Raw genomic sequence first — 22,109 nt, 5'->3', positions numbered from 1 at the left:
TTAGGAATACTGAGCGTTAAAATATCCAAAATGCTTAAGCAAGGCTTTACTAGGCCTTCGACATCTGCCTATGCTTCTCCCATATTCCTCGTCCCTAAGGATCAGGGGCGGGATTTCACGCCTGTTTTTGACTCTCAGCGCCTGAACGTTAAGGTTGTCCTCTAGTCTGTTCGTCTGCCTGATCGTCATAACTCCTTTACTTGGTTTGCCGGTGCTAATTGGTTTACTGTTCTTGATTTGAACCGAGCCTATTATCAGATTCCATTAGCTGAAAAATGTAAACATGTTACCGCATTCTGTACTTACTGGAATTCGTTTGACTTTAACAGGGTTCCCTCTGGTTTGGCTACTGGTGCAGCCGTTCTTAATCATTTGCTGGATAATATCCTTGGGGACTTGATATTAGTGTGTGTGTATAATTATTTCGACGATTTAGTCATTTATAGCCGTTCGTTTCAGGATCATTTGCAGCATATCCAGCGAGTTTTTTTGAGATTGCAAGGAGCTGGGTTAATTGTTAAATCCAGTAAACTGACGTTAGCCAGCAAGCAGGTGTCTTTTTTAGGTCACCTAGTGTCAGGTCAGAGTATTCGCCTCGACCAGGAGCGAACTAAGGCATTACTAGCACTGCCTCCGCCCACTGATAAACGTGGAATTGCTAGATTCTAGGCCTGGCCAACTATTTTTGGGGTTTTGTCCCTGATTTTGCTCAGATGGCGATCCCCTTAAACGAATTGCGCAGGAAAGGAGTGCGTTTTGAATGGCGACCTGCCCAAAAGGCCGCATTTGAGCACATTAAGGCAGCTATAACCAACCCTTCCGTTCTCTGAGTACCGAACTTTAATAAAAAGTCTATTGTGCAAATTAAAGCATATAATGCCGTATTTCGGCTGTCCTCCTCCAGGAGTTCGACGGTTAGAGGCAGCCATTAGCGTACGCGTCCCGTCGGTTCACTGGTACTGTACTTAAATATTCCGTCTACGAGTGTGAGGCGTTGGCCGTTTTGTTTGCGCTTGAGAAGTACCGCTATCTTGAGCACCGCACATTTCAGCTAGAAACCGACATTCAGGCATTGAGTTGGGTGCTAGGCAGGTCACGTAAAATTGACCGTATTGGCAGGTAGACAGTACGGGTTTCTCCATTTCAATTTGAAGTTAAATACGTGAAGGGCACTGAAAATGTCCTTGCAGATGTCCTCAGCCGTATGTTCACTCAACCTACACCGAATAAGGACACTCCAGAGACAGAGGGAGGCAGCCTTAGTTGTAGTGTGTTATTAGGTGAGATTCCCATTTTATTTGATGATGTTGCTTAGCATCAGGATCAGGACCCTACTCGGGCACCCATTAAGCAACGCCTCTTGGCTGGGGAACTATTGGATGAGTATGTTATCAAGAAGGGCATTTTGTGTAAAAGTGTGGGAAGTGGTAACCCCCTCAAGATCTGTTTTCCGTTATTTTCATGATTCGTTGGTGGGTGGGAACTTAGGAATATATAAGACGTTGCAAAAAATTAAGGAGCATTTGACTTGGCCCTCCATGAACCGTGATGTGAGAGTGATGATTTCTCGATGTCGGATGTGTCATGTAGCCAAACTTAAGAATGCTTTTCAACAGTGTCTGTTGAGTTCTGAGCGCGAATTCTGTCCGAAGGACAAGCTCTATATCGAATATGTAGGGCCCTTACCTCGCACTAAGAGATGTCATCAGTACGTATTGGTTATTATCGATGTGTTTTCAAGATTTACCTGGCTCCTTCCGACCTGTAACGTGACTGCTACCACTACCATTTCGCATTTAACTAATGTTTTCAGTTTCTTTCGACCCCCTAAATAAATAGTGATAATGGGCCCTCCTTCCTTTCGTCTCCCTTCGAGGCGCTGTTTTCAGAACGGTGTTAAGCATGTCACTACTACACCGCATTATCCGGAGGGATCTTTTGCGGAGAGGGTCAGTCGAAATCTTAAGTCCGCTTTGATTACTTACCATCAGAAAGCGCCTAGTAAGTGGGACTATCCTGTTAATTCCCCTCTTTCGAACTTGTGGGGAATTCAAGATCTAATTCCGGCGGAAATTACCCCTCAGATCGTCAAGGAAAACTGGAACCATGCCAGACATAATATACTCAGGGACCATAATAAACAACCTGGGTGTTATAATCGTAATGGACGAACCCTTAGGGGAAGGCCAAGAGATCAGGTCTATGTCCGTAATTTTCCTGGGAGGCAGGTGCGTGTCGGAAGTATTAGTAAATTCACTCCCCGTTTTTTGGGGCCTTGCGTCATTGCGCGTTGATATCATTTCTTCTTTGGCGTTTTTCTCACAATCAAGTAGCGTCTTATTGGTCCCTGAATTACTACCATAACGAGCTGCTGACTTAGTGGCAGCAGCAGCACTTATCGATACTAGTACTGCTGAACCATCTTTGGTGTGACCACTATATTTCCGTGTAGTGGTCTTTGTGAGGCAGTCGGTTCGTTGCGACAGAGCAGCGAGGAAATCTCTGTGGCGCGAGGTGAGGCCAGGGCTGCTGGCGGTGTGCACGCATGGTCAGATTTGTGTGGCACTAGCTGCGAGAGCTGCAAAGTTCGTCACCCACCGCAGCTGGGTACTGAAGTTGAGTAATCAGTTAACCCGTTACGAAACGTCAACTGCTGTGACATCTCTTCATTCATTGCTGGTTGTTGCTTCCTGGGCCGTTCCCACAAGCAGTAATGTACGGTTGGCTGGAGTCAGCAAAATTTTGCAGTCGTCTTCCAGTATGGTGTTTAACGATTGAATCGATTGTAACATATTAGTGAAGTGCACCAGCAGTATCTTCTGCCTTGTGGCCATTAACGTTCCAGTTACATACCCTAATCGTTAGCATAGTTTCTGGCAGTGTTTTTTCCTCACTATGTTGATGCTGTCTGGCATGGTGTGTAGTTCGACAGCCTTGCTGTTGTTAATTATTTTGAGTGGTTATTGTGCACTGAATGTACTTAGGCGCCAATTGTCAAGATGTAGTGCTGCTAGTATCTTTGTCCTCGTTGATATTTTCGGTTGTCGTGCTGTTGGTCAGGTGGAAGGGAATTGATTAGGTTCTTTGTTGGTTCTTCAGCCGCCCCTAGGTCGTGTGGCCATCCGAATATTTAGTATTATGCTTGGCTGCGTGTCTCACCTAAACTGTTGTTAGTTTCCTCCCCCAGCCGACCCTTGGAACACTTCTGAACACCACTGTTCTGTTGTTTTGGACTGTAATTTTCTCTTAGTCTCAAGTACTTTGCAAGGCCTTCAGCTGTGTATTAATTCAGTTTTTTTATGTTTAGTATGTGGCCTTCAGCCGAACTTTTCCGTGAAATATTTTAAGATAAGGCCTTCAGCTGTCTTAAATTAAACTTTGAAAAATCATTTGAAAATTTGAGCATTTTCCTTTCTATGTTAATTTTCTTATCCATCCCTTAAGCCTCGAGTTGTTCTATGTTTAGTATATGGCCTTCAGCCGAACCTTATGTGAAATATTTTAAGATAAGGTCTTCAGCTGTCTTAATTAAAATTTAAAAAATTATTTGAAAATTTGAAAATATTCCCCTCTATCTTAATTTTGTGATCCGTGACTTAAGCCTTCAGTGGTTCTATGTTCAGTATATAGCCTTCAGCCGAACTTTATGTGAAATATTTTAAGATAAGGCCTTCAGTCGTCCTAAATTAAAATGTGAAAGGCCATTTGTTTAAAATCTTTAAAATACTTTCTTACTGATATTCTTTTTATCCAGGCCTTAAGCCGTCAGTTCTTCTATTTTGTAACTAAGGCCTTCAGCCATGTGAATTTCTTATGGCAATTTTAATAACTTGTGTTCTGGCCTTCAGTCATATTGTTCCTTAGTTATTTTAAGGGCATGTGTTATTAAGCGTTTTAGCAAAATAAAGTTTGTATATTTGTGCAACTAACAGCAGCTGACTTGGGCCCCTTTTCATAACCTGATCCGCTCTGTCTTGCGAAACCAGATTTCAGGTTTCCTTTGCCCTCTGTATCCTTATGCCGTTGATTATTGGTCGTTCTTCTACCTTTCAAGGGGAGTTTCTAACCCCAAGCCCAAGAAAGTGCTCTGATATTCTGTCCCTTCCTCTGCCCGCATTGACAAGGCCATGCCCGAAGTTTTCGGTCGACATGGCTGATGATTTTTATTCGAAATTTAAGGAGCAGCTGGGTTCGACCCTGAACTCAGCACGTTACTGTTTAACAGCCAAAGGCGCTAAAACTTGATCATTGATGTGTCTTGTGACTTAGGTACTGCATCTAAATTGGTTCTCTTCACTCTGGAAGGAGACGGCCGCACGTTCGAAAAATAAGAACGTCTGTAATGAAACTATGTGAAACATTAAGGACTGTTAGCATAAGTAGTTGGTCTTAAATTATCACATTTGCGAAGTATAAACGCAAATCTCATATTTTTGCAGTGAATTGGGATCAACTTTGACTAACAAAATCTCTGGGGTTTAGTCAGGCTTAGTGGATACCGTCAAATCACAGTCTTGGGACACTACTAAAGGATGGTTTTCATTTTCTATATACATGAGTTGAAAATAAGTACAGGGCTATTACAAATGATTGAAGCGATTTCATAAATTCACTGTAGCTCCATTCATTGACATGTGGTCACGACACACTACAGATACGTAGAAAAACTCGTAAAGTTTGGTTCGGCTGAAGCCGCACTTCAGGTTTCTGCCGCCAGAGCGCTCGAGAGCGCACTGAGACAAAATGGCGACAGGAGCCGAGAAAGCGTATGTCGTGTTTGAAATGCACTCGCATCAGTCAGTCATAACAGTGCAACGACACTTCAGGACGAAGTTCAACAAAGATCCACCAGTGCTAACTCCATTCGGCGATGGTATGCGCAGTTTAAAGCTTCTGGATGCCTCTGTAAGGGGAAATCAACGGGTCGGCCTGCAGTGACCGAAGAAACGGTTGAACGCGTGCGGGCAAGTTTCACGCGTAGCCCGCGGAAATCGACGGATAAAGCAAGCAGGGAGCTAAACGTACCACAGCCGACGGTTTGGAAAATCTTACGGAAAGGCTAAAGCAGAAGCCTTACAGTTTACAATTGCTACAAGCCCTGACACCCGACGACAAAGTCAAACGCTTTGAATTTTCGGCGCGGTTGCAACAGCTCATGGAAGAGGAAGAGTTCAGTGCGAAACTTGTTTTCAGTAATGAAGCAACATTTTTACTTAATGGTGAAGTGAACAGACACAATGTGCGAATCTGGGCGGTAGAGAATCCTCACGCATTCGTGCAGCAAATTCGCAATTCACCAAAAGTTAACGTGTTTTGTGCAATCTCACGGTTTAAAGTTTACGGGCCATTTTTCTTCTGCGAGAAAAACGTTACCGGACACGTGTATCTGGACATGCTGGAAAATTGGCTCATGCCACAACTGGAGACCGACAGCGCCGACTTCATCTTTCAACAGGATGGTGCTCCACCGCACTTCCATCATGATGTTCGGCATTTCTTAAACAGGAGATTGGAAAACCGATGGATCGGTCGTGGTGAAGATCATGATCAGCAATTCATGTCATGGCCTCCACGCTCTCCCGACTTAACCCCATGCGATTTCTTTCTGTGGGGTTATGTGAAAGATTCAGTGCTTAAACCTCCTCTACCAAGAAACGTGCCACAACTGCGAGCTCGCATCAACGATGCTATCGAACTCATTGATGGGGACATGGTGCGCCGAGTGTGGGAGGAACTTGATTATCGCTTTGATGTCTGCCGAATCACTAAAGGGACACATATCGAATATTTGTGAATGCCTAAATAAACTTTTTGAATTTTTGTATGTGTGTTCAAAGCATTGTGAAAAAATCTCAAATAATAAAGTTATTGTAGAGCTGTGAAATCGCTTCAATCATTTGTAATAACCCTGTACATAATACAAAAATTATTGTTAACAATCGGAGACAGTTAAAGTTCGTAGTGATCTTTCCGATTAGTAATGTTATGTTAAGGAAGATATTGGGCCAAGTCTGCAATGGGTATATGGAAAAATTTTGTAAGAATTCTGGAAGGTAAATCGTGATTAATCTGAAAAGTTTAAAATTGTTTCATAGCAGCAGAACAAGGAAGGGAAACTCGAAAGATTTTCAGTCGACAGATAAGTACATACATCTCAACATTGGCCTTGATACTGGCCAATTATGATTAAACATATCTTAGAGAAATGATCTTTAGTTCTGAGTAGCCGTAACTACATAATTCATCCAGAATGCTTGTGTGACGAAGGGCAGCCTGTGTGCCACCGTCACTTTCCCATTTCCTGTTCCAGGCGTGAGTGGTGTGCGGGAAGAAAAAATGGTTCAAATGGCTCTAAGTACTACGGGAATTAACATCTGAGGTCATCAGTCCCCTAGACTTAAAACTAGTTAAACCTAACTAACATAAGGACTTCACACACAACGTTGCCCGAGGCAGGATTCGAACCTGCGACCGTAGCAGCCGCGTGGTTCCGGACTAAATCGCCTAGAACCACTCGGCCACAGTGGTCGGCCCGTGCGGGAAGAAGTATTGTTGCTAGGCCTCTGTGTTAGCTGGAATCCCTCTTACTGTAGTTACCGTTTTGGTATTTTCACGAAATACACGTAAGAGTCCTCTAGGAACGTACATAATCCGAAAACGAACAGTAAATCATAGCATGACGCAGAACTACTCTCTTTCATCATCTGGCAGTAGAGTTGGCTGAGGGTCTCCTTGCTACGTTAGTGATTACAAAATGAACCTGTTACGAGAAGTCCTACTGCTAATATCTGCACCATATGCTTCGACCGTAACACAACCGGTAATGGTGTCAGATGTAAATTAGTGTGCAAACTTACTTTATAAATATCAGAATGAGATTTTCACTCTGCAGCGGAGTGTGCGCTGATATGAAACTACCTGGCAGATTAAAACTGTGTGCCCGACCGAGACTCGAACTCGGGACCTTTGCCTTTCGCGGGCAAGTGCTCTACCAACTGAGCTACCGAAGCACGACTCACGCCCGGTACCCACAGCTTTACTTCTGCCAGTATCTCGTCTCCTACCTTCCAAACTTTACAGAAGTTCGCAGGAGAACTTCTGTAAAGTTTGGAAGGTAGGAGACGAGATACTGGCAGAAGTAAAACTGTGGGTACCGGGCGTGAGTCGTGCTTCGGTAGCTCAGTTGGTAGAGCACTTGCCCGCGAAAGGCAAAGGTCCCGAGTTCGAGTCTCGGTCGGGCACACAGTTTTAATCTGCCAGGTAGTTTCTTACTTTATAAATATCGTCTGAATGGAGTTATGTCTCAGTGGTTCAGTAATTACGCAATGAAATGTTTTTCTCAAAGTATGGGTTCGGTCTCAGGTCAGTACTATGAACTACTTTTTTTTTATTGTGGGCGTATTATTTTTTTCTTCCCTGAAAATATTGACAAAACTGGTGTAACCTGATACCATTGATTTAATTACACGTTAAGTAGCACATGTCAACAAGCATAGTTCTGTCTCAGAAATACACATAGTGTAAGGCACAATGTAGCCCACCAATTAAAAATGTTCACGTCTAAATTGCCTGTAATGCTTATTAAAAATGCATATGCGCTTCACAAACATACACACACAATGATTATGTCGTGTGTCATAAGGTTGTTTCTTCATCTAAAATATTTGTCAAAACTGATGCCTAAAAGATGGCTGTGTTCTTTAAAATAAAGTGCCCCAATGATACTTCCACATCTAAACTGTTCTATAACACTATAAAGCACAAGCAGCTGAAAGCAACATGCCAAGCATGCCGTTGATCATCTTACACTTAAATGACTGCGTGTATAAAAGCTAATCTGATACAGCCTATGACTGTACAAACCACATGTTGGCTTAAGTATTATGCTAAACAGAAAAGCAGCCAGAGTGAACACAAACAATTAGGTTCAAATGGCTCTGGGACTTAACATCTGAGGTCATCAGTCCCCTAGAATTTAGAACTACTTAAACCTAACTAACCTAAGGACATCACACACATCCATGCCCGAGGCAGGATTCGAACCTGCGACCGTAGCGGCCACGCGATTCCAGACTGAAGCACCTAGAACCGCTCGGCAACATCGGCCGGCCAAACAATTAGGCTGTAAGGATTAATGTTCTATAGCTGACAGCTGTTGGAGGAGTGCAATTAATAAGCAACTTACATTGTATGCGTAGAACACGACAATGACACTCAAATTGAGTGTCATTACGTTATTTCCATATCCAGACTGGCTGCAATATTTATCATGGGAAGACCATGTCATTCTAATCCTAGCCATACTCAAATTTATGTTACTGGTGGTAAGTGGATTAAGCTATTATTGCTTAATGTCTAGAAAAGTAGCCAGTATTGTTTCAGCTCGCCAAGACAGATTTTAGGGGAAAAGACGACAATGCGTCACATGCAACTCTACGGAAAGATAAGCGATTTTGTTGACTTCAGTACTGCAATATATCTGTGACGTACAGGTAGTAACATGTTCATCCAGCGATATTATAGTTGTCTAGCAGTTTAACACAACAAACGGTACTAAAAATCGAGAGTTTGGATGAGACGTGTAATCTTACGTATTTTAATAATACGCAAGCATGACTTCATAATGCTCCAAATTCAAAGCATAAACAGGCAGAAAGACCAAGGTCAATGATGGACAAAGTTCCACACAGAGAGTGGGGTTCCATACCCCTAAAATACGATATTAGTAAAAGAATAGAGTTATTTATCCAACACAAAGATTTCCAGAAAAAAATAACAGGTTTCTTATTGCAACACGTAAGTGTAACATTACAAATATGTGACCGCTAATGAAAATTATTTCTTTGGACCAGAATAAAATCATCTGTATCGATTATCGAAATACACAAAGACTTCGAGTGTAAAACACGCGAGTCAAAACTGTAATTAGTCCAGTATTGCTACTAAGTAAGCCATGTGTCTTTAATATTGCAGGCAACTGATTAGGTAACATCAGTAATGTCACATATATTTTGTACTCGTAATATTTATATATTTTGAAAATACTATAGACAATTTCTTTTATTTGTTCACGATCAGTGATATATATATATATATATATATATATATATATATATATATATATATATATACAAGTGTATTACGAAAAGTAACCAGCATGTATTTGTATTTAAAATCTTTATTTGCATGATAAATAAATTTACATTAGCGCAAACATGGGATTGTAGAGATATCAAACTTTCCACTCTGTACAGAACCTTGTACATCATTTTCATTGCCCATTTTGTAAGCTTACATTCCTTATTTGGTACGTTATGAAGTTATCCTTAAATATTACGAAAATATGTAATTTAGTGACAGAAAGTATAGAACAGCTCACGAGAATTGTTTTTAGTACAGTTCGTTGTGCTAAATTGTTGGAAAATGTAAGGTTGGTTCAAATGGTTCAAATGGCTCTGAGCACTATGGGACTTAACAGCTGTGGTCATCAGTCCCCTAGAACTTAGAACTACTTAAACCTAACTAACCTAAGGACATCACACACATCCATGCCCGAGGCAGGATTCGAACCTGCGACCGTAGCAGTCGCGCGGTTCCCGAATGCGCGCCTAGAACCGAGAGACCACCGCGGCCATGTAAGGTTGGTGGGTAATAATGCTTCTCCAGGTAGGTACTAGATCTAATGTAATGAAGAAGTGTATCCGGCAGTCAGTATTATTGATTATATTTTTGCATTGTAGAACATGACGCATTATCTTCTTCCGGCTAAAATAGTGCTTTGTGAGGTAAAACACAACTGAAAAACTTCTAAAACCATCAGGTCATGAAAGTTCGATCTTTGCATCAGTAGTAACATGGACTCATGCATGGCTAAAGAGAAATAGAACTTCTTTAATTATTTTGATAAACATTACATATAATTTAGACAAGAAAATATAATTGTGGCACTAAATTCGTGAGTCCACAGTCATATTTTAAACGTCAAGTGGAAGCTGCACACCAACTGCACTGTTCCAGTAGCTGACAGCTGTAGAACAATAAGGCAGATAGCCTAATACTTCGTGTCAAGTATCACTGGTTGCCTATTGAGCACAGTATTTTAGGCAACATGTGTTCTGTACATTTGCACACTCAGTCAAACTCTTTTTTGTACAAAGTCTCGTTTATATCTACAATGGAGTGTATATCTGTCTTATTGGCATGTTATTTTGACATATGTTTTGTATAAATTTATGACCACGCGGGCACTTAATGTCAGAATCTATACTCATGTTTTAGAAATCATTTTTGCTTAATATTTTATATATAAAAATGATATTGTGACACAGGCGTGTGTGTGCGTCCGTGTGTTTGTTTGTTTGTGTGTGTGTGTGTGTGTGTGTGTGTGTGTGTGTGTGTGTGCTTATAGGCATCTGATAAATATAACTGGCTATTTGGATGAAGAAATGATCAAGTCGAAGCCTCCATTTTTTGGTACTAAGTGGGGTACAGAGATAAAAAAAGCGCATTGCCTGGTGCTACTTAACCTGTAGATTATCGCTAGTGTCAAGGTAGAACAACATTGTTCATATCTGTAAGTATTTTCATAAACAAACGAATACTTTTGAACGTGGCACACAATTCAGGTCATTCAGATACATCTGAACACAGCTCAAAAGTCAGATCGTTCACATAGTTTTGAACATGGTATATAACTCAGATAGTTCGGATACTTCTGTGTCTAACTTCAAGTTACTCAATTAGGTGAAGCTTAGGAATTTTTCTAAATAATACAAGTCGTTAAGATACTTTTTAATACGGCTCAAGATTCAGATAATTGAAGTACTTCTGAACAACGCAGCTACATACTGATGGTTGTTTCCCTTTAACACGGGTAAACTGTCATGCTTCCATTGGCTGTTTAGTTTTTATGTCTGGAATTTTGAATTTCTTGCCATCATGCAAGCGGCATTGATTGCGGCGTCATGGGTGACTTCATTCATTCAAGATAAAAGACGTCGTGTGATGTCAACGCCATCCATCAGGCAACTGACTTTCGGAAAAGCATTATCTGCACAATTCCGAACACGGCAAGAGCTGACAAGTGCGAGAATTATCGCGTAATCAGCTTAACAGTTGAAGCATTGAAGTTGCTTACAAGAATAATATACAGCAGAATAGAAAAGAAAATTGAGGATGCGCTAGATGACAATCAGTTGGGCTTTAGGAAAAGTAAATGCACGAGAGAGGTAATTCTGTCGTTGCAGTTAATAATGGACGCAAGACTAAAGAAAAATCAAGAAACGTTCATAGTATTTGTCGACCTGGAAAAAGCGTTCGGCAATGTAAAATGGTGCAAGATGTTAAAAATAAAAAAAAGTAAGGGGGAATCTATAGGAAGAGACGGATCATATACAATACATAAAACAGCCAAGAGGGAATAATAAGAATGGATGACCAAGAACGAAGTGCTCGTATTAAAAAGGGTGTAAGACAAGGATGTAGCCTTTCGCCACTACTGTTCAGTCTGTACATCGAGGAAGCAATGATGGAAATAAAAGAAAGTTTAAGAAGTGGAATTAAAATTCAAGGTTTAAGGATATCAGTGACGTGATGATAGGGTGCTATCCTCAGTGAAAGTGAAGAAGAATTACATGATCTGCTGAATCGATTGAACAGTCTATTGAGTAGAGACTATGGACAGAGAGTAGAACGAAGAAAGACGAAGGTAATAAGAAGTCTCAGAAATGATAACAGCAAGAAACTTAATATCAGGATTCATGGTCACGAAGTTGATGACCTTAAGGAATTCTGTTACCTAGGCCAAAAGATGGGAATTTAAGGAGATGGGACCTGGATAAAGTGACTAAACCAGAGGTTGTACAGAGTATCAGGGAGAGCATAAGGGAACAATTGACAGGAATGGGGGAAAGAAATACAGTAGAAGAAGAATGGGTAGCTCTAAGGGATGAAGTAGTGAATGCAGCAGAGGATCAAGTAGGTAAAAAGACGAGGGCTAGTAGAAATCCTTGGGTATCAGAAGAAATATTGAATTTATTTGATGAAAGAAGAAAATATAAAAACGCAGTAAATGAAGCGGGCAAAAAGGAATACAAACGTCTCAAAAATGAGATCAACAGGAAGTGCAAAATGGCTAAGCAGGGATGGCTAGAGGACAAATGTAAGGATGTCGAGGCGTATCTCACGAGGGGTAAGATAGATACTGCCTACAGTAAAATTAAACAGACCTTTGGAGAAAAGAGAGCCACTTGTACGAATATCAAGAGCTCAGATGGAAACCCGGTTCTAAGCAAAGAAGGGAAAGCAGAAAGGTGGAAGGAGTATATAGAGGGTCTATACAAGGGCGATGTACTTGAGGACAATGTTATGGAAATGGAAGAGGTTGTAGATGAAGATGAAATGGGAGATACGATACTGCGTGAAGAGTATGACAGAGCACTGAAAGACCTGAGTCGAAACAAGGCCCCGGAAGTAGACAACATTCCATTACAACTACTGATAGACTTGGGAGAGTCAGCCATGACAAAACTACACCATCTGTTGAGCAAGATGTATGAGACAGGCGAAATACCCTCAGACTTCAAGAAGAATATAATAATTCCAATCTCAAAGAAAGCAGGTGTTGATAGATGTGAAAATTACCGAACTATCAGTTTAATAAGTCTCAGCTGCAAAATACTAACGCGAATTCTTTACAGACGAATGGGAAAACTGGTAGAAGCCGATCTCGGCGAAGATCAGTTTCGATTCCACAGAAATGTTGGAACAGGTGAGGCAATACTGTCCTTACGACTTATCTTAGAAAATAGATTAAGAAAAGGCAAACCTACATTTCTAGCATTTGTAGACTTAGAGAAAGCTTTTGACAATGATGATTGGAATACTCTCTTTCAAATTCTAAAGGTGGCAGGGGTAAAATACAGGGAGCGATGGCTATTTACACTGTGTACAGAAACCAGATGGCAGATACAAGAGTCCAGGGGCATGATAGGGAGGCAGCGGTTGGGAAGGGAGTGAGACAGGGTTGTAGCCTGTCCCCGATGTTATTCAATCTGTATATTGAGTAAGCAGTAAAGGAAAGAAAAGAAAAATTCGTATTAAAGTCAATGGAGAAGAAATAAAAACGTTGAGGTCCTCCGATGACATTGTAATTCTGTCAGAGAAAGCAAAGGACTTGGAAGAGCAGTTGAACGGAATGGACAGTGTTTTGAAAGGAGGATATAAGATGAACATCAACAAAAGAAAAACGAGGATGATGGAATGTAGTCGAATTAAGTCGGGTGATGCTGAGTCATTTAGATTAGGAAATGAGACACTTAAAGTAGTAAAGAGTTTTGCTATTTGGGGAGCAAAATAAATGATGATGGTCGAAGTAGAGCGGATATAAAATGTAGACTGGCAATGGCAAGGAAAGCGTTTCTGAAGAAGGGAAATTTGTTAACATCAAGTGTAGATTTAAGTGTCAGGAAGTTGTTTCTGAAAGTATTTGTATGGAGTGTAGCCCTGTATGGAAGTGAAACATGGACGATAAATAGTTTGGACAAGAAGAGAATAGAAGCTTTCGAAATGTGGTGTTACAGAAGAATGCTGATGATTAGATGGGTAGATCACATAACTAATGAGGAGGTACTGAATAGAATTGGGGAGAAGAGGAGTTTGTGGCACAACTTGACAAGAAGGAGGGACCGGTTGGTAGGACATGTTCTGAGGCATCAAGGGATCACAAATACAGCATTGGAGGGCAGCGTGGAGGGTAAAAATCGTAGAGGGAGACCAAGAGATGAATTCACTAAGCAGATTCAGAAGGATGTAGGTTGCAGTAAGCACTGGGAGATGAAGAAGCTTGCACAGGACAGAATAGCATGGAGAGCTGCATCAAACCAGTCTCAGGACTGAAGACAACAACAACAACAGGCAGTAACATTACGAGTGAGGGGCAGAGCAAGCAGGACGTCAAAAGCGGACTAGCAATGGCAAAAAGGTCATTCCTAGCCAACAGAGGTCTGCTAATATCATACATCGGCCTTAATTTGAAGAAGACATATCTGAGAAAGTACGTTTGGAGTACAGCATTGTTTGGTAGTGAATCGTAAACTGTGGGAAACCTGGAACAGAAGAGAATCGAAACATTTGAGATGTGGTGCTAGAGACAAACGTTGAAAATTAGGTGGATTGATAAGGTAAGGAATGAGGAGGTTCTGCGCCGATTCGGAGACGAAAGGAATATGTGGACAAAGAGAAGGGACAGGATGATGGGACATCTCTTAAGGCATGAGGGAACGGTACTAGAGAGAGCTGTAAAGGGCAGAAACCGTGGAAAAGACAGAGATTGGAATACATCCAGCAATGAATTGAGGACGTTGGTTGGAAATGCTACTTTGAGATGGAGAGGTTAGCACACGAGAGGAATTCGTCGCGGGCCACGTCAACCCAGACAGAAGACTGATAACAAAAAAAAAAAAAAAAAAAAAAAAAAAAAAAAAAAAAAAAAAAAAAGAAAAGGTTCAGTCAAAAGCAAAAAATTTAATTATATCTTAAACCACGATTCTTCCTCTGCGCGATTACTGTGTATTATTCACGTTACTCTTAATTTATGGACATTATTACAACCAGTGACGATTATGATACAACAATCTAAGACAGTCAATCAGTACCTTCTTGCTGAATTAGGCAAGTTTCCTCAAATTTCTTTGAAGGTGTAGCATCCCTCTCATGCTCTTTGCATCGAAATAAGTATTAAACCAGCGTCCGCTAAGGAACTCATTTCCTCGTTTTGTTCCGTGAAGACTAACATCATCTCTCAGGCGCTTCTCCAGATTTGGGATCACATGTGTGTAGGGCGATTCAGCTGCCCATCGCGATGTCACTTTATGCAACGCGCAATGCTTTCAAAATCTACGTGCTATATTTTCATATTTTCAGGCTCGCTACGTGGAAACTATTAGTAATACAGATAAAAACGAACTGAACCATATCTTTAGATGATTTAATGTAGTCACATTTTGTGCTTGGATACGTTTGAGCTGGAGGTCTCAGTTTTCGAGTTATTCAAAGAAACATAGGGAGTGCCATCAACAACATGCTAGAAAACCTGACTGGTGAGGCATGAGTGTAGGAACGGTTCTTTGAATGACTCTAAAACGGTGGTCTCCAGCGTAAAGATATCCTACTTCAAAAGTTAACTGCGGCAAGTATTCTGCAAAAAGGAACTGTTCGCTTTTCACTAGGACTAATACTTTGGGAGTAGCGAGCGAGGAAATGTCAAAATCTCGTACGTCGTTTTTGAAGGCAAGATGTAGCACCGCGACTTGCATAGAACGACATAGGTAGGGGCAGCAGAATCAGCATGTAGATTGCTCCTGTCCGCAGCATACTCCCTGCAGATTCGTATTGTCTTCGAACTTCTAAACAAATATGAGCCACTTCCAAGCGATTGCCTACATGCTTCACTGTTTCTTCACCTAACTGGTGCACATTCTGTATAAAGGCAGTTTTTTTTTAGATTTCCTCTTTCAGTTCCATAAACTGACACTTATTACCATACCTTACACCAAAAATAAAAAAAAAAACTTTCCAACAACGAATTACTGATAAAATGCAATATTGCCTTGAGGCTACGTTCCTGGTAAGTTCATTAACATTTGATATACCAAGAGAAACTTTTACAGAAGGAGCTCTAGATACCAACTTATTTTGTACCTTCTCTCACACTGAGCAAAGAGGATCGAATGCTTCTGGAAATATTTTCACAACCAAGCAAATTTAATGTTTCTTGTGCAATCAAAAAAACCTTTGCTTTATTATCTGTTCAGATTTGCTACAGTGACTGAGCTTATTTGATCTAACTTTTGGTAGCATGCGATACCATAGTCTCGAAATATATTTGTGACAAGAACTTAATCTGTATAGGTGGTTCAAGCTGGCGGCCTGCCATCCAGATTTAGGTTTTCCCTCGTATTCCTAAATCTCTCCATGTAAATGTCGGGATGCCGCCTTTGATAGGGGAAGGCCGATTTCCTTCCCCACCCTTGTTACATTCCGAGCTTGTGGTCCATCTCTGGCCACCTCGATGTTGACGGGAGGTTAAACCCAATCTCCCTCTCGTCCTTAACGTGTACGGGACTGCGTGTTTGTGACTTAAAGGCAAACTCCGTCCTCAGGCGCTGTTGGGCACATTGGTATCGGCCGACCACCATATAATCCCCACCAGTTGCGTCATTGAGTGTGCTGGGGACAGGCGCGAGGTCGGCACAGCGCTCTTCAAGTCGTTGCCAGTTTTTGTGATCTGGGCTCTTCACCATTCAGCCAAATAGTTCCTCAGCGGGCATCAAATGGCTGAGTGGCTCTCACCAAGGAAAATTCTGGTGGCATCGGAAATCGACCCTGGGTCTACCGCATGACAGTCAGCAGCGCTGACAACTCAGCTGTGGAAGCCAACAGGAATGTTGGTACACTTCTCGCTTGTGGAATTTGTTCTCAAATAATGTTTTAAGAACCTACACGCTGCGTAACCGTATTATTCTTATGTCAAGCGTTATATCTTCTTGTTACAAAATTATCATTTTATCGGAGGCCTCTATTACTTTTGTTTCAAAATTATACTTGCAGATGATGAGATGGAATACCAGAGTACGCTAATTTATCACCTTCAAGGAGATTATTTATGTGTTTTCTACAAGTAGTACTTTTGACTTCTTAAGCAATGCAAAGGCTTGCATTTGTTTTGAAAAAAGACAGGGCTGAAAACTGTGGCGCTATAAATACCGTCTGCTAATTTTCAAGCACTTCCCTTTCCAGATTTTCTAGTTTCCCTACCACGATCAAGCTTCTGAAATTCCGCGCCCCGACTCGTAGAGCGTTATCCTTTCGTTATCTATTCAATCTCTATCTCATGATCACCTCCCCCTTTGCAGTCCCCTCCCTGATATCCGAATGGGGGACTATACCGAAATCTTTTGCCAATGGAGAGATCATCGTGACCCTTTTTGAATCACAGGCCCCATATCGTGTGGTTACACGTTATGTGTCTTTAATGCAGTGGTTCCCATTGCCTTCTGCATCATCTTGCCATTCATAATTGCTGATTCTTCCGTCTTTAAGGACAGTTTCCCTCCACAAGGACAAGAGAGTGCCATGATTCTCTGTCCACTCCTTCGCCCTCACTGACAATACCGTTGAAAGATGAAGGTGATCTCTTATACCGGAAGTCTTCGGCTGCCAGTGCAGAATATTAATCAGAATTTAACCACATTATTCATCAGAATTTAAGCTGTGGCAGATTTCTACTACGCGATCGAGGACGTTTTGATTACTGATCAAAGACGCCACTCCTAGACCAAATAATGAAATCAGTTTTCTTCATTATCAGATATACGACACAGATCTTAAATATGAAGAAAATTCCAGTTGAACGATGTGCTACAATGACTTATAGAAATCAGTGAAATATCACATAAACAGAAATAACGTCGTGAAGAGCAGCGCTTGTAGACGCAGCAACAAAAATATCAAGTCCAAATTTACGCTTCTTCAACATGTTTTGTGATTCATAAAGGAGAACACATGAGAAACACATATATGTAGAGCAAAAGAAGGCGAATGGGGAAACGAACAGTAGTAGATCAGAGGCATCTAAGGTAGAGATGGACAGACGTGTAAATGTTTGTTCTTCAAGTGTTCAGAAGGAATTACTAAGGAAAGAATTTGCATCCAACATTTAAACTAAGGACGCCAAAGGATTATGGCCGCAAACTACATTTCTTTTACAGCAACGATAACGCTGTTAGCATATTGCACCCCGGTAAGAATAGTGACAGCAGCCAGAAAACGGCTATTTTTAGTCTATATCACTGGAAAATACATGTGAAATGTTCTAATGAGCACGAAAGCGTCCCATCTCTATCTAGAAAAATACCAACTTCAGAGCGTTTGTGTCAGTTAATGATTCACCACAACAGGAATAGGTCACCTCAGCCTTGCTGCTAGCAGATGTGCGTAGGTCATTCAAGAAGAGGGACGCATCCTGAGTTGTGACACTTCTCATGTATAAGGTAAGTTCAACATAATTTTTAATACGATTAAGTATTAAGGTGTCTGTGTTTACACTGCGTCTGAAGGAACAGACTCTGCTTTGACGATTACAGCTATTGTAAATAATACTAAATGTCGTGTGTTGCAGTGTACGAGAAAAATTGATATTTTTTCTATAAAGCAAGTTCACATTGAATCTCTTTTCTCAGTGAAAAGCAATCCTGCATTACATAAGCACATTTGTGATTCTATGTTTTCATAAATGGTGTTCCTTACACTGGACCTAACTGACTTTCCTCCTCTTAGTGACATGACTCCCTAAGGAATGTGATGCCACACCGAGAAGTGACTATGTTTTTGTTGTCCCTACGCTCGAATGCACTAAGCACAGTGACACAGATGTACTCTTTGCAGATCATAGGTCTCACACGTCAACCTGCGACTTAACAATTTTCCGCGCACCAGCTGTCACGAAGTTTTAGGTACACTTTCAGGATAGCAAGTCAACTGCTGTCCGAGTTCGAATTCTATTCTTAAAATAAAATCTGTTATGTCGAAAATTACTAGATTTTATAAACCCCCCATTACAGTCAACTGCTTGATACGTTTTGTTTCCCATAAGGGGAGGATTTAACTAAACTCTTCGTTACAAGACAGTTAATTAAACAGAATGCAGTTAATAAAACTATACATTACAATGGTTTCCAGTTTGAAGAAGTAATCACAGTTTTCATTTGCGTGGCATTAATATTTTCATTTATTATGCTGCCAGAGTGAGTAAGGGGGTAAATGTACGATATATGTGCCCTATCAAATTTGGATGTTTTTAATAACTTATTATGAATGAGTATATGAATCACATTGAGTAATCGTGCAGTTATTCGCGTTCATGACAGGAAATAATATAAATTGCTCACATTGTGTACCTCAGAAACAAAATCTTAACTTCTGAACTTACAACAAGCGAAACTGTAGTGATTTTGAATTTACATTGCGTTTTTTGGAAAATACAAAACTTTGGTTTACGATTAGGAGTTGAGGACGAAGAGATGTTTGAGAAAAGCTATGGAGATGATTAGCTACAGTATGCTTCAGTCAGTCTGCGAGGAGGACAATCAAACGTTTTCCAACCGGCAGGGGTTTGTACACATTCGTCAGATGTCGTGATTTAGCTTCAGTAGCGTGAGGTCATATTGCTCTGTGCACTAGCAGTTTCCTAAGAAATGTTTTAATTTTCTCCTGGGAAGCTGAGTAATTTGTAAACTAATGAGATGCATTGCACATGACGAATACGGAAGTATGAGAATTTTCGATAAAGTTGTGAGTTTCTTCTAGTGGCCTAAAAATTTCCAAGTAGCGCCATAGGCAATCGCATATTATAAACTTTAGATTGCAAAATAATGGTGAACCGTATAGCACTGAGCGAGTACAGCAAACTGATAAACATCGTGTGAGCTACCAAATTGTTTATTGAGTGGTAAAATTCTGTGGACAACAGGTTGTGGGTTCTGTTTTTCTGCTGCCAAGTAATGACAGAATGTTCTGAATGAATGAATGCAGCAGTAAAAACTATGATCAAGAAATTAGTTTTTCATCAGGGACTGAGTTTTATTGACTGAGTAATTAACAGTACGTTTTTCATATTAGGTGCATTGTACTGCCATCTAACTCCAGGTAGTCCATATCAGCGACCTCAGTAGCCATTAGACATCGTTAGAGAGCAGAATGGGGCGCTCTGCGGAACTCACGGACATCAAATTTGGTCAGGTGATTGGATGTCATTTGTGTCATACGTCTGTACGCGAGATTTCTACACTCTTAAACATCCCTAGGTCCACTTGTAACACGTCCTGGGAAAAAAATGGCGGGGGGCCCTTAATTGGCATATGTGCTTGCTGCTTCTTGACCGTGCGCCCTGTCCACACTACGTACCTGATAATCCCGCGGCGGTCGTAATGTTCTGCTCCACAATTCTGCTGGCTTGCCCAAAATTATGTATCTAAATATCCGAGCGGGTTTAGGGGAGCCACTCAACGTTAACTACAACACTGTTCTATGTGTGGTATGGACATCTATAGTCTGAGACGATAAGAAATCACAGTTTCCACTGTTTACATTCTAAGTCAGAACTGCTTATCACAATTAACATTCTTGATGGTTACCTGTCAACAATATCACTTGGACGTGCGTATTAGTAACCGACGCAATGCGGGTGATTGTTGATGATGCGGAAGCCGAATGATCGAACGAAAGATTTTGCTCTCGTCACGCAAACACAGATTTTTGTGGTACGTCCTCCTTGACACTAATAATGATATAACACTGTTCATAAAGTTAATTTTTCAGTTCTCAGCTCTCAATTGTACGAGCATGCGAGTAACCGTGACGGCGCGGCTGTCGTTGATGATGCGGAAACGCGATGATCGAACGAACGTTAATACGCTCGCTAAAAGACAATGGCACTTGATTGCACTCTTTTGTGGTAATCTATATTGCTGATCGACATTAGTTCATTGTGAGAGGCCGAGCACGACGCGGATGATTGACATACGGTACGACACGCAACGAGAGGATACACAAATACGTTATCGGCGGCAATGCTCATTTTAAATTACATCTTGACCAAACAACATCATCAATTACTAATGCTTTGGGCACGGGTAGCCATCGAAAGGGATAGTAGATCAATGGAGACGTGTCGCCTGAATTACGTTTCTTGTTACTCCTAGTCGACGGTCGTGTCCAGACGCGGTCTCATGCAGGTGAATGGTTGCCCGAAACATGAGTCGCGCCACGGAATGAGGCTAGGTGGGCAAAATTTATCCTTGGGGACATTCACCTTGACTTCCTTGGGGCGTGTGGTGACCAAACGCACATTGACAACTCGGATTATGTGAACAATTTTCTGGACTCGCTAATAGTTTGCTTCAAATGAGGTACACTTGCGATACGTAAGGCAGAAAGTGCATGGACAGTGAAAAACATAACTAGGATTATGTCACCTTAGAGAAATAATCGTCCAATAGCATGAGAGAACTAGGTTGCCACTACAATGTCACAGTAAGATGTAATCGGTTAACGGCCACCAACAGTTTGCCCGATCAGATCATCTCAAGACACGACCGTTACAACTGTCGCCTGTACAATCCTTTCCTAAACTACTCTTTACTGACCGGGTTACCTGCCCTCCTTGGGCAATCGCACAATTTTCCCAACCAAACACTCTCGCGCTCTGATACTAAAATGTAAACTTTCACGGCCGGAAATATCATGTCCATTATAATTATCCGGGCTGTTATGCCGTGGTCGGTTGATGAATTCTGAGGTGATTCCCAACGTTTCGTCTCCGACTGCGGGAGACATCTTCAAGGGGGTCCGTAGCTTGATGGAAGGTCCAACACACACACTGGCTCGCTACTGACTGCCGCTAAATTCCGTGTTGGCGCGCCCCCGCGCCGCGACGTGACGTCACGTGTTTTGAAAACGTCAGTGCAATAGGCCGCTGTCCGTCGCCGTCGATCGCCGTTGCCATCACCCAGTAGTGGACGAGTGGTACACATCTTTAACACCGGCATCCATATACCGTTTAATTTGACGCCCTCCTCCTTTCGGTTGAAATTATTTGGGTGTTTAGCGATTTCGATTGCCTCCCTGTAGAGCCTTTCGTAGTATCCGCTCGTGGCCGCTAGTACTTGCGTCTCCTCGAAACGAATATTGTGGTTCCCTGGCTGGAAAGCATGCTCCGCAACAGCTGATCGTTCCGTTTCTCCTCTTCTACAATTTCCCTTGTGCTCTTCCAAACGTTTAGAAACATTTCTTTTGGTGGTACCCACATAAACATCACCACAGCTGCATGGGATCCTATACACTCCAGATTATTCCAATGGTTTGCGAGCGTCCTTGGCAGGCCTAAGGTATTCCTGTATCTTCCTGGTGAGCTAGTAAATTACGGTAATATTCCGCTTCGTCAAGATCCTCCCTATTCTTTCCGTTACATTTTTAACAAACGGCAGGAAAACCTTAGATTTAGCAGTAGCCTGTACGTCAGTATGATTTCTGCGTGGCTGATTTTCACATTC

Source organism: Schistocerca piceifrons, chromosome 8 (assembly GCF_021461385.2).
Source record: "Schistocerca piceifrons isolate TAMUIC-IGC-003096 chromosome 8, iqSchPice1.1, whole genome shotgun sequence".
Classification (NCBI taxonomy): domain Eukaryota; kingdom Metazoa; phylum Arthropoda; class Insecta; order Orthoptera; family Acrididae; genus Schistocerca; species Schistocerca piceifrons.
This window is presented reverse-complemented; position numbering follows the sequence as displayed.